The sequence below is a fragment of the Pezoporus occidentalis genome, unplaced genomic scaffold (assembly GCF_034315485.1).
Source record: "Pezoporus occidentalis ecotype Australia unplaced genomic scaffold, CSIRO_AGI_Poc_V1 ctg12, whole genome shotgun sequence".
In the NCBI taxonomy this organism is placed as follows: Eukaryota; Metazoa; Chordata; class Aves; order Psittaciformes; family Psittacidae; genus Pezoporus; species Pezoporus occidentalis.
Window position 1 is genome coordinate 7288528 of NW_026912994.1, and position 13749 is coordinate 7302276.

At 46.5% G+C, this 13749-nt stretch overlaps 1 long non-coding RNA gene across 1 annotated transcript; it reads right to left on the reverse strand.

Annotated features, from left to right (window-relative positions):
• Positions 1-860: 860 nt before the first annotated feature.
• Positions 861-10028, reverse strand: LOC134157772 (uncharacterized). The gene is made up of 3 exons (XR_009962456.1): positions 9622-10028; positions 3252-3362; positions 861-1199 (listed from the first exon to the last, which is right to left on the reverse strand). It is a non-coding gene; the product is annotated as an uncharacterized LOC134157772 (long non-coding RNA).
• Between the last annotated feature and the right edge of the window lie 3721 nt (positions 10029-13749).

Consider the following 13749-nt stretch of genomic DNA (forward strand, 5'->3'; position numbering starts at 1 on the left):
CAAACAAATAAACGAAGAAAGAAATGCTTCTCTCCACAATTGAGAGATGTTGTGCAGCTGGGAAGCTGCATGGTGCCACGGGAGGGTCTGTGCTGAGGGCTTGGTGAGCTGCCCCACAGCCAGGATGTGAGAGCACAATCCATGTCTTTTGGCTGGGATGCTCCTCACTGCCTGCCTTCTGGTCCTTGCTCCTGGCAGGCTCAGACACTGAGATTCATCTTAGGGGCAGCGGTGGCAGCATCCCTAAGTGCCCCTGGCACCCCTGGCTGGGGTAAGAGTGTGGCACACTCCTCCACCCCCCAAACACCCCCTCAGTGGGGTGTCTGGGGGGTGGAGGAGCACAGCAACTTCCCAACCCCAATGGCTCTTACCCTCGTCATGAACCTCAAGGTGGTGCTGAAATAGAAGTTTAGATTCATGAGAAATTTTGCTCCTGAAAAGGATGGATTTTAGCATTTCCCTGTCCTTATGCTTTTTAAACTATCTAAAGCATGCCTATGTAGGTTTTTTTAACCCTTTTGGAGAGTGCAGGATTGGGGTCGAAGCTTGCTGTTCCTGTGGGAACTGGGGTGTGAACAGCTGGAGCACCATGACCTGTGTGTTGCAGAGGTTTTTGGAGCCCAGAGCAAGGACCAAGCCTGTTAACAGCTCTCTCTAAGGCAGACCAGAAACACATTAGCCCAGTGCCTTTCCTGGTGCTTGACACCTTTCAGTGGGGTATATTATAAGCAAAGCCCTCCCCTGCCTCTCCATCCTGATAGCCCAGAGTCCCTCACTGGAAACTGTGATAGCGTTTGGCTCATCAGCATATCAGGATCTGTTTTATTTTATCTGCCCACAAAAGCCTGCATGCAGGGATAGATCAGATTAACACGGCTGATGAAAAAATCCTCCTCTTTATCCTCTCTGACAGCAGCAGCCCTTTATCAACAGTCTGAAAACAAAGTTTTCTGAGCCATAAGTTTTCTGCCTCGGGGGTTCATTTTTTATTTTTTTCTAGTAGAAGTTTATTTTTTCCTCAAGAAAAATCAAAATATTTTGATGGGAGATTTTTCAGCCATCCTTATGCATTAGACGTGGTGGCAGACAGGCCTGGCACATCAACATCTGCTCCTTCTCACTAGATGTAATTTAATATCTGGTGTATGAGCACTAACCCTCCCTCAGAGCTCCACTGGAACCAGCTCAATGAGACGTACCTGGCGTGGAGAGAAGAAAATAGCTCCTTTTCTGAGAGTTTCCAAATGCTTTTCCAGAGTGACCCTATCGTCGTTTTATCCCCTCTTACAAAGCTAACTTCATAATGCCCTCCAATGAGGCTTTTGGGAGGAGAGTGTTATAAATTGCAGCTCAGTGAATCTGCCACTCACTGCTGCTAATATACTGCATTTATCCTTGCTGCTGCAGAGGCTGTGGCAGTGAAAGGAGGAGAGAAGGAGAAAAGTAATTACTTCCCACTCAGCTTGTCACCAAATCCCTTCATCAGCTCTCTCTCGTCTTTCTCAGCTGTTAGTGACTCGCCACGCTCTGTCATGCGGGGACTGGATTCAGTGGCACTGGTGTTAATGGGGCATGAGGATGGGAAAGCGGTTGTGTACTACAGGTACTGGGAGCCCCCTTGGTGCCCAGCATGCCCCATGCTGTCCTGCTTCATGCACTAACTCCCATGAGTTCAAATGGCTGCTTGAATGCCATTAGGATCTCCTAATCGTGGTATGGGTTTATTTCAGCCAGGAAGTCTTATCCCCAAAGCATCCCCAGTGTAGAATAAGGGGAGTTGTCCTCTCCATTTTTTGGATGTTTTCTATTTAAATATCCTTCAAAGGTTACAGATATGAGAGAGCCCAGTGTTAAACTCTCTGTCCCCCAGAGAGGGCTCAAACTCCACATCCTCATTCAGTGATGTGGATCAGACAGACACTGAGTTAAAAGCAAAGATACTGAATCATGAAATAAAGCCAAAATGAGGCCAATTTGCTGGTTGGTGCAGAGATTTCGAGGAGCAGCATCATCTTTCTAACATCTGAAATCAGGTGGGATATCAAGAAGCCCTTATCTGGGGCATGTATTAAATTGAAGACAAATATTTTGACCAGCACATTATGAGACATTTTATTGTTTTCCTTCAAGTCCTGCAAGGTCAAATAAAAGACAATCAGAAAGGGCCATTTTCCTCAGGGGAGGTGGTGGACATGGGGACCAGTGGTGATGCAGTGAAGGTATCCCGCTTAACCAGCCTGGCACTGCCATCATTGGGGTGTCATGCACTGAAACCAATGTGCCATGTGATAAATTTGATGCACTTCACGCTGAAATTGATGCATCACCTTTGGAATCAAATTTATCACGTCTTCCATCACACTCCATATACTGAATCAGAGTCACCACCTACTGAATTAAAAACTTCACATGCAGTTCACATCACATCATAAATCAGGCCAAAATGGAATTAAATGCATTGTATGCTAAGAACTCATTCATCACCCTATAAATTAAACATGGGACAAGCCTCTTAGGGTGGATGTGCCCAGATAAAGCCTGCAGAGTCCACTGGGGAAAACATGACACCACTGAAGTCACTGAGGGCTTGGCCATTAATTTCAGTTATTTCTTTCAATGCCAGAATCTACTGTGTACCACGTCTAGCTCTGTCCTGGACCAGCCCAAAACTTGCACAGCCAGCAACATCTGCTTTACTGACTCCTGCTGAACCATCCACACTCTCCACTGGGAGGTTTAGGTAAGAGCCTGGAGGAGAGAAGTAACTTGGACTCCAGCTCTGCTCCTGCATGGGGCAATGGCAGCAAGAAGCTGAGAGGGCTTTGCACTCCTTGCTGTCAGCTACCACACAGCATGGCACACACTCGGCACCTCTTGTCTTCAAAGGACTGTGCTCCACAAAGAGCCAAGCTCAAAGTTCCATGACCTTGTTCCTGGAGAGGAGGATCTTTCTCCTGAGCCCTCAGCAGAGCTGCACAGGGCTGGGCTGGGGGGCTCTGCTGCATGCCTGACACCCTTTTTGCAGTCTTTGGACTTCAAGCAACAGGAGGAAAAAAATCAGGCTCAGGGATCCATGTGGTGCCAGAGCATCGCAGAGCTGAGCCCTTGGCAGCAGGCATTGCTAGTCCTGCATGACAGGCAGGAAACTGAACACAGAGCAATGGGTGCCAGCTGCCCAAAGCCAAAGCTAGAGACTGGGGCAAAGATAAGACCTCAGAAATTCTTAAATAAACCTCCTTTTCATTACCTACATTCATTTTGGCTTTTCTGACAGCACCTCCCTGTGCACTTTCACAGCACAGGAACCTTATTCCTGTCCATTCCTGTTCCCCAGGGAAATGTGAGACAAACTTCCAGCTCATCTGAAACGCAAGGCAGTCAGATACATCCTTGGATCTAGTCCACAGTCTTCCCTTTTATTTTCCTATTCATCTGGTCCTCTCAAAATCTGCTCAGGAGCAATTAGAGCCTGTCAGCTAGAAGCTGATGCAACTTCTATTTAATTAGCCCAGCAGCCAATAAAGATCTCATTCATCAATATCTCATGGAAGGTGTGGTTGGTGGGGGGAGATTTGTCATTTCTTCCATACATCCAGATGGCTGTGGAGCATCTATCAGTAATCCAGTCACATGCATGGGCTCATCTGAGGAGGCAGACCAGCTGGGAGACATCTGTCCAGAAAGCAGTTACAGGAGAAAATGGTGCAAGAATGTCCCAGATGCTCTGGTAGCAAGTCCCATTGGTAACTCAGTCTGCAGACCATGGAGAACCTGGGCAGCAAGTGACCGTGGTGGGATGAGCAACTTCCACAGAATCATAGAATCAGCTAGGTTGGAAAAGACCTTTAAGATCACCAAGTCCAACCATTATCCCAGCACTCCCAAGACCACCACTAAACCATGACAGCGAGGGCCTCATCCACACAGTTTCTGAACACTTCCAGGGACGGTGACTCCACCACTGCCCTGTGCAGCCTGTTCCAATGCATGATCACCTTCTCTGTGAGGAAAGTTTTCTTAATATCCAATCTAAACCTCCCCTTGTGAAGCTGTTACCTCTCATCCTATCACTGTTACCTCGGAAAGAGATCAGCCACCTCCTCTCTCCATCCTCCTTTCAGGTAGCTGTAGAGAGCAACAAGGTCCCTCCTGAGGCACCTTCTCTCCAGACTAAACAACCCCAGTTCCCACAGCCGTTCCTCATCAGACTTGTGCTCCAGACCCTTCACCAGCTCTGTTGCTCTTTTCTGGACCCCCTCCAGCACCTCAATGTCTCTCTTGCAGTGAAGGGCCCAGAACTGAATGCAGTATTCAAGATGCAGCCTCACCAGTGCTGAGTACAGTGGGGCAGTAGCTTCCCTAGTGCTGCTGGCCACGCTATTTCTGATAAAAGCCAGGATGCCATTGGCCTTTGGAGTCCTTTTTCTCTTCTGACCCATTTCTATGCCCTTCCCAGCAACACAAAAGGGCAGAGATGAATTGAAGGAGGCTTGAAGAGATAGGGGGTTTGCTCCATACCTGCTGCCTTTGCCATTGGAAGGCATGAAAGCTCCTCTCACTACGATGTCACACTGAGAATAAACACACTAGAGATGGGAAAGCAGGAGAGGGGAAATTAATACCCAGACTGACAGATCTCAGCAAAGTTTTGGGGTGTTCAATATGACAGGGAAAGCCTTTGGGGAGACACCCTCTTGCCTGAAAGCTTCTCCTTACATTGACTGTCAGTGTATTAAATACTTGCCTGCCCTTCTCCTGCCAGACCACCAAAACAGAACACTTTTGGGTTGGGCTTTTCCCAGAGGCTGGGCAGGGTGGCCAGGAGGATGGGAGGGGAACATAAACCTGTACCCATGAGGTCACTGTACTTTGTGTCACAAAAAGGAGGATTCACCAGTTCAGACCTGCAGGAGTGGGTCCCTGTGGGAGTTGCTTGCCAACATTGTTTGCAGCTTCACCATCACAATTCATTGAACTAAAACCAAAATAATCAGTTATCACAGGACAGTTCATAGATTACAAACAGGAGTGATGGCAACTTCATCGTTAATGATTATGAGAAAGCAGCTTAATAGTTTGGTTCCTTGTGGCTGGTTTGATTTGTAAGACACAGCAGCTGGTGTAAGCAAAGCAGGTAATTGGAGCCAGTTTACCCTTGTTGTGTCCAGCTGGTAGCTGCACTTCACAAAGTTGCATATTCATTTTTTCTCAAACATTAACCCCCATCAGCAGAAGATGGAGCATGGAGCTGCAAATGGAACCACTTCAAAAGCTGGGAGATACCTGGGCACCAGATGACCAGCAGCTTCTTCCTGGATGTTGCTGCGGTCAGCAAATTCCCCCAGCATTCATTCACAGAGAAAATGCCTGTGCTCAGCTCAGGGGTCTGAGCCACCTGGCTCTTCAGTAGTTATTAACAGGAATATCATAGCTGGAATATTACCGTGATTGATGCTGCATCAATCAGCTGGAAAAGCATTAAGCAAGCCTCAAAAAGAAGCGAGATGAAGCCTTAAATACCAGGCTAAGATGTCCATATAATGGGGATTACTCCAGGATTGAAAACAGATGTGCAGACAGGCTGAAATACACAGCTGTGCCCTCTCCCTGCTGCTCCATGCTGGCCACCCCTAGTTCCAAGGGAAGTGAGTAATGAGTGCTTACATTACAAATGGGGATGGGCAATTAGCAGAGGGCACATACAAACTGTATTCAGCATGAGTCTATGGTTTTACTGCTTATCAAATAAAAAGTAGTGAAGAAACATTCTTTATTGACACATTATTTCAAGCCAAGCTGTGGTGCTTGCCTGCTTTTGTTCTGTTCCACCAAGTCTTGTTTGATTTGGCTTATTTTTGCTTAAGACCAATGTGATACACTCCACTCAGAGTTGCCAACGTTAGTCATTTTTGCTGGTGTGACATTTGGTATTTCAGAACTCCTGGGGGGAAGGGGGGGGGTGCTTTTAAGGAGAGTCTCAGATTTTCTTGCATTAAAATACAAAATCTGTGGCTAGGCCACTTGTGGAGAAACTGACGTGCAGCATCCAGCTTCCCAAACCCAAAAGCAAACAAACAAACAAACAACCTCCACAAAAACAACCAACCAAACAAAACACTCTCAAATGTGTTATCTTTTAATCATCTGTGATTTCAAACAATATTCCCTTGGGGAACCCAACTCACAGATTTTTCTGCTAACAAAAGATAATTTTACTTGAGAACAAATTCATTCCTCATCTCCAAAGCCTAGCTCGCACACTAGTGAATTCCTGTATTGTGTACACAAAGCCCATGGTCAGAAACCACAGGGCAGAAATGGCCAAGTGCCCAGCACATGTTCCAAAGGGGTGCTTCATGCTTCTTTCGAGTTCCATGTTCTAATGTTTTTTTTTCTCCAAGAAGATGCCCCAGATCTCCCTGAGGGTTGCGTCAGGATTTCCCATCAGGTGTAGCACCCTCCTTGCTTCAACTGAAGCCGTCTACGCAAAAAACAACCTTCCCAGGCAGACACTGGTACTTCAGCCCTTTCTATACCCTTCACCCTCTGCTCAGACCTGGATCAGGCAGAGAGGAAGCTGCTGCAGACCACGGATGTTTTACCAGCTCCTGGTGCTGAACGTTTCCCAGTGCTGCCCCCGGTGCTTTACCAAGGACCAAATCCATCAGGTTCTTCTGGGTATCTCTTTTCTATGAAGGCTCCAGGTGGTCTCCTCACTCCCATGCTTGTGCTCAGGAAGGACCTGTCTTTTAAAGCACTTACAAACTGAACATACCCAGCAAGCTCCGGGTTGGGAGAGAAAAACATCTGCTTTTACCAGCTCATCATATTAAGTGTCTATGTTTAAGATGACTTCATAAACTAAGAAAATAATAACAGGTCTAAGCACTCTGATCTCTGCTTATAAGAATTGGAGGGAATAAATCTAAAACATTAGCCTCAAGGATCGGATGTAATTCAAAGTGTCAGTGATAGTTCTACTGCACTTTGTAGGTTTAGAGAATAAACTTGTTTGCTAGCAAACAATCATCTTAAACAAGATCATTATTAATCCCAAATACAGCTGTCAAAAAGACTGAGATTGTAAACTAAGAAGGGAACAAGAAAAACCTGGTAATTTGTTTGTTAAATATTTGCAAACTGTCATACCAATAACGGATAATAAGAAAATTCTGGCCCTCCAGAACTGATGCATAACACAAAGCTTTGCTGTATTGCACCTGAACTATTATCTATAGCACATTTATTATTATAATAGATTAAAAACAAGTTTCCTGGCTGAAAAACAAGATCAATTTGAGCTCAAGCTATTTGGATGTTTTCTAAATGTTGTAATTAAAATGCAGCATGAATGTTCCTTGGGAAAAGTGAAAAAAAAAAAAGAGAGAGAAGAATAGCCTTACTAGAATTACATACACCATTCAGCTCTGACTCAGTAACCTGAGAGAAAAATAACAAGCAAAATTGTGTTCGTGTGCAGTCAGACATTTCTCATCTTCAGGGCTTGATGCAGGGCCTAAGCTAACAGAGCTTTTCCTACTGCATCAGGATCCAGCCCCAGGCTTGAGAATTTGATGTAGGCAGTCAGCCTAGATTGCACTGAGCTCCCTGTGCAAGTCAGGATTTGATTAGAGTCCAGCAAAGAAACCCAGCTGAGCATTATCTTGCTACAAAGAGAGCTGTAGTTTATGGGGAAAACAAAACCCAAGCAACTGTAGAAAGAGATAAAGGAGCCACCTGTGTGAAAGGTTTCACAAATGCCTGGGGGATGGAAATGGTCCCGAGTGACATTTGACCCCTGCCCAGTGTTATCACAGACATCAAAACCTGCAGGAGACAAATATGATTCTCACCTCCCTGGGCAATTAGAGGCACACAGGCACTTCCCAGAAGCTGCCTGCCACCCTGCAGAATTGGGCTCTTTTGTTCTGGTAAAGAAGTGACTAGTGAGTTACAGAACCTCTCTAAATAAATGCATTCTCTTACGTCTTTTAATCGTAAGCCCCGCAAGGCTCCTAATACCCACATGTGCGATCCACATCAGCCCATCAGATCAGTTTATCAAAGGGGCCTAATTTAATCCCAGTCTTTGATGGAGACAGGAGTGGCCAAAGTCTGTCTTAATGATTTGCTACATTTACTTAGCTTGCAGATCTGTGGCATGAAGGGCACTTGACTCCAAGCACAGCATTGATAATGGGAAGGACACCTTTATGAGGAAAAGTGCCTTCTCTTCCTCTAACAAGCTGAAAAGGGGCTCAAAACTTTCAGAGTTGAGCAAGTTCAGCCAAGGTGCATCTTTTAAAACCACTGGGCTGTATTCTGTTCCTTGTCAGCCCAGTAGGTCAGTTGGCCCCAGGAGATAACAATACACTGACACCAGCTAAGAAACTCTGAGCAGATGTGAGCAGAAACCCGAAGGAAGGAGCCCAAATCCCAGTCTTTAAGGGACGCTGAACGATGAACAGCATTAGGATTAAACACACTGAAGATCAGATTCTTATGGAAAAGCTAGAAGCCCAACCTTCTTCAGAAAGAAGAGTGGAGCAGTGTTTCACTCCACGGTAAGTGACGGATGTGTACACGCTTAAAAATCTGCAAAGAAACCCCCCAAACCTTTCCTAGGCAAAAAAACCAACTGATTCTGAAGCACCCAATGGCTTTTAATAGTTTTCAGCTCAAACAGAAGAGGGAACTCAGAGTCTGCATTAAGGAAGCTTGAGGAGTGCTGTGGGCTGTGAGAAATGAAGAGCAACCCCTTTGGTTTTAAGCAACATAACAAAAGGATGCTGCATAGAAGGATCAAAGAAGTCCTCCAATAGAAATTTAAAGGACTATACCAGCACCATTACCACAGAGGGATTCGTCATGGCACTATCACAGGTTCTGCAGAAGATGGATGGACCATCTGTCTTCAAACAGGCAAGGCCCTTTGGCTATTTTATACAGAGAGTGCAAGCGCTCAGGACAACCTTGGGGAAGGGGGGGGAGAAGGAAAGGAAAACAGTAACATTGGCTTCAAAATCAGAGCCACAGCCAGCACACAGCAAAGGGTGAAATGCAAACATTACCCAGGCTGGCTAATCCCCACAAAGGGACTGCTGGTTAAAAGCATATCGAATTCTATATAAAGTGTCAGGAAGCAAAGCTGGTGCTGACAGACCATGAATGGCACGCAGGTGGGCTGGCCAGTGATGGGACATGGGAACTGCAGCCCCCAGAGAGGCATCTGAGCATCCACTGGCCTCTGCTGAGCTCACGACACAGCAGGATCTGGACTGCATGGCCTCACATTGTGGGGAGCCACCATGACTGACAGCAGCTCACCTTTTTGAAAGGCAGCATCTCCTGGGGTCTGCTGAATTCCTGCTGGCCTGTATCAGCTCTGACTTGGGCAGGAAATATCCAAATTGGCACAGCACCTCTGAGAGGCTTCTGTCTTTGGTAGGGACAGCATGAAGGCCTACTTGGAGTGTTTTGATACACAGATTAAACAAATAAAGGCTCCAAACAGATTTGAGTAGAGCCAGACCTCAAAGCAACCAAATTCATTTTCACTCAAAGAAAACTCCTCTTGTGGGTGGGCACATAACACAGCGAGGTCTGGGACATGCCAGTTACCCGAGACCTGGTTGCTGTGTTGGGCAAGTAGATGAAGAAGGAGGAGAAAGTGCCTCACTGCAGGTGAGCAGCACAAGCGTGGGTATCTGTGTCAACTGCCCAGGCACACAGCCTGCTGCTCCTCACCCAACAGTTTCAGTAGCTGACGCCTGCCAGCACCACAGTAATAACAGGGGTCTCCCAGCAAAACACCAACACCAGCTTTTAAAACATGCCAGTCAAACCTGGGAAGGCCACAGAGCCAGCCCCACTGACACCAGCAATCACTGCTCCAGCACTGCTAGCAGAGGAGCCAACCCCACTTCACCAGATGCAGTGTCCTCACTGATGGGAGATCTGTTGCAGATGCAGCCCACTGAGCACACACTAGTGCTGTGATGAACACAAGCCGAGTGGCTTTCTCCTACTACTCTACAAGACTCACAAACTAACTGATGGCGGAGGGCTCCAGAGCCTCCAGCACAAGTGGGAGGCTGGAATGAGCAGCCTGACCTTAAATAATGTATGAACAAAGGCCAACTAAAACAACCTGGGTCCACAGGCAGCAGAAATGGACCCCCATGGCTGGTAACAGCAGTGTTTGGGGCCAGAAGTCCCTGCAGCTTGACAGGGCACAACACAAGGGCTGCCTGTGGGAAGCTAACTGGGCACAGGATAGATAGGAAGGACACACAGAGATACTGGACTACCCCAATAATTCTAAAGCTATTTGCCTGCAGAAGAAGGGGGCCTATAGAGATGCTGGGGAGGGACTCTTCATTAGGGACTGTAGTGACAGGACAAGGGGTAACAGGTTAAAACTTAAACAGGGGAAGTTTAGATTGGATATAAGGAAGAAGTTCTTTACTGTTAGGGTGGTGAGGCACTGGAATGGGTTGCCCAAGGAAGTTGTGAATGCTCCATCCCTGTTGGTGTTAAGGCTGGGTTGGACAGAGCCTTGGATGATATGGTTTAGTGTGAGGTGTCCCTGCCCATGGCAGGGGGGGTGGAACTTGATGATCTTAAGGTCCTTTCCAACCCTAACTATTCTATGATTCTAAGATGCATTGGGTCACACAAGGCTGTGAGAAGGAGCCAGGGCCAAAACAAGCCAGGGCAGATGCCCTACTGCCACCCAGATATTGGCTCTGCCTGATTTCTGCCCAGACATGGTAAAGTGGGCAGCATTACCCAGGACATTCCCTAAGAAGGCATGCTGTTCCTGGCAGCAGAGAGGCTGCATGAGAGGAGGAAGGAATAAGCAAGGCGCTGATAGCTGGCAAAGTCATGAGGGAGAAGTCTGAGTGACTTCTGGGCAGGGAAGATCAGCATGTGGGACTGAGGGGGCTGACTGCTAGCAAAGGGAGTCATCTGGAGCTAACCTGAGAGACTGCAACAAGAGGAAAACCAAGCTGCAGTTTGGGAAGGGTACATGTCTTCCACAAGTCAGTTCAGCTTCTTTTCCTTACACACACAGGTAGCTGGAACAGGACAGGCCAAGCAGACTGAACAACATATGCAATGACAAAAAGTAATCTAAAACGTGATGTTTGCTTGATTTTTGTGCCTTCAGCTTGCCTGCCAGTTGCCACGCTGCTGGATTCCAACTACAGCTCCTCCTTGCTCCAACTGAATTGTTACACTCTGGGTTAGGTTTTTAGTTTCTGTAAGCATATTAAAACTTTAATTAAGCCATAAACCAGTGCTTTAGCAGTTCTGAGGGGAAGTTTTTCCATTTATCTTGTTGATTACAGCTCACAGGCCCTTCGTTTTGGCCTAAATTTAGACCAATTCTGAGCTCTGCAGTATATATGCTAAAAACTTCATTAAAAATGAAGAGAGTTGATCAGCCAGCCGTGGGAGCCTGGAGTGTGTCTGCTCTGCATCCTGGCACTCTTCTGATCTACAGGTAGTAGAGGCAAGTTAATGTTGACCTGCTAGTAAAACACATTATGGGAAGACCTTCAAAGGACGCTGCAGCTCCTTGATTTAATGCTCACAAAGAAACAACTTGTTTCATTCCTTGTTGACCACCTGACATGGCAAGGAAGGAAGATGGATTTTAAGCAAAGCAATTATTTTCCTTTGGGCAGTTTCTGCAGTGAAGCACAAGCCCTTCTCAAGGCAACATGTTTAAGAGTGTCCCCCTCTTTTTGTCTTTCTGGGAACCACTTTGCAAGAGCTGAATGAGGGTCCTTGTTTTACAAAGCCTGTGGTATCTCCAACAAGGAAGCAACACCTTCATGCTTAGCCAGCTTCACTAGGGATTTTGGTTTCCTTCTAAATTGCTGAGGAAATCCACAGGGTCCACAACATCTACTTGTACATGACAGGTTTATCGCATGTGTTAACATGACAGGCTAGTGTAAATCTGGCTATCAATATGCAAAAACATGGCCAGATCTGTCAACATCTGGGGCCAGAAACATCTCTTAAGTGCTGTTTTAGAATTATAGCACAATAACAAATGTAGCGATAATGAAATGCAGAGTCTGGTACCGTCCAAAATTCAGCAGCTGTGGTATCTGTGATGGAGCTGAACTCTCTTTAAGCTGCTGGTGCTAGAAAGTGTTTCTTGTAGTGAAGCAGAGAAATTCAACACACAGAGGACGTAGAAGAGGTAATTATTCTTCTGTGTATGACCCTGGCTAAAACTGCCCATTAACCACCCTTAACTGTAGCCCTCCCCCCTGTGCTACTTCCATTTGTAATACACCTTCAGCTGTGTTTTTCAGTACCAAGGGGAAGCCAAGGTGGTGGCTGTCACGGCTGGTGGTGGCATCACTGGGAGCACAGTTGCCTCCTCCTCCAGTCACTGCAGACCCAAGGACACAGGTCTGTATGCAGGTTTTGCTGCGCTCCAGAACTACAAACCAGTTTTCAAACCATGGGTAGCTAACTCCCATGATGGCCCTTCACCACCAGTTAGGAGAGCACTTTCAGAAAGGTCTGAAGTCATCCACTATTTAATCACCTGAGCGTTCCACTTCTCCCATATAATTTTCTCTGCAATTAATTTGATGTAAGGAATTTCAGTTGTTCACTGAGGAGTCTGGAAGACCTAGACCAAATAGCCATTTCTTTCCTCCCTGCTTGTCAGTCTGCAGCCTCCTTGCACAGCACCTCAGGCCAAAGCCAAGGCCAGTGAAAACTTTTCCTTTCACTTGCTCCTTTCACATCCAGATCACTGCTCAGGAAAACCACATCCTCCACCAGGGCAAGCCCTGCCCCAGGCTACCTTGCCCAGCCCCACTTGGATCTCCAGGGAGGAACTAGCTCCTGCTCCTGGCCAGGCTCCTGTCTTCCAGCTGGAGCTAACACAGCATGCACCAGCTGCATCCAAGCCCATCCCATGCACACTTCCCGTGGCTCATCTTCTGGAATCTTCCAAAAATCATCTTCTGGAATTGTGGAGAAAGGAAGAGGAAAGAAAAGAGAGATGCAAACTCCTTGAGCTGCAATGAGCAGCTTACTACATAAAGGTGTTTGACTGCCTCAGAGAGAACAGGTAAATTTAAGGACCCCACAGTCAAGTTTTTGGTGAGTTTGAAAGCTCACTTTTTATGCTTGTCTCATGCAAAGCTGGAAATAACACTGGCCACACTTGCAACCTACTAAGGGGAAAAACATGTTGAGTAACAGCCAGTGCAACTGCAGGGAAATTCGCTGCACAAAAAATTCTTTATCAGAGATCATTGTTAGGAAAAACAAATGAATACACATACTTCTACAGTGAAGCCAAACTCCTGCAATCTCCGTGAAGGCTTGTGCAGCAACCTACCCAAAGATCCCCATCAGCTCATTACAGTCCCTTAGCTGGAGATGATAATTTTTGTACATCAGCCTCCAAAACAGCTGGTGTGAGCTTTCCCTAATCTGCTCCAGGGCAGACTCCACCAACAGCTGAGACTCCCTGCAGTGACAGGCAAAGCTGGACAGGCAGGAGGCTGCTGCTTCTCTACAGATGTTCATATAGCTTTACATATCACTATTTTGGATTCTCCCTCTGATCCTAGATCAAGGAATTGGGAGGAATAAGGAATATCATTCTAAAATTGGATGGTCCCATCTCTAGGCTGACTGTATGGAAGAAAAACCCAGAGACTTCAATACTCCGCAGAATCACATCCTAAATCTTTGATCCAGTCT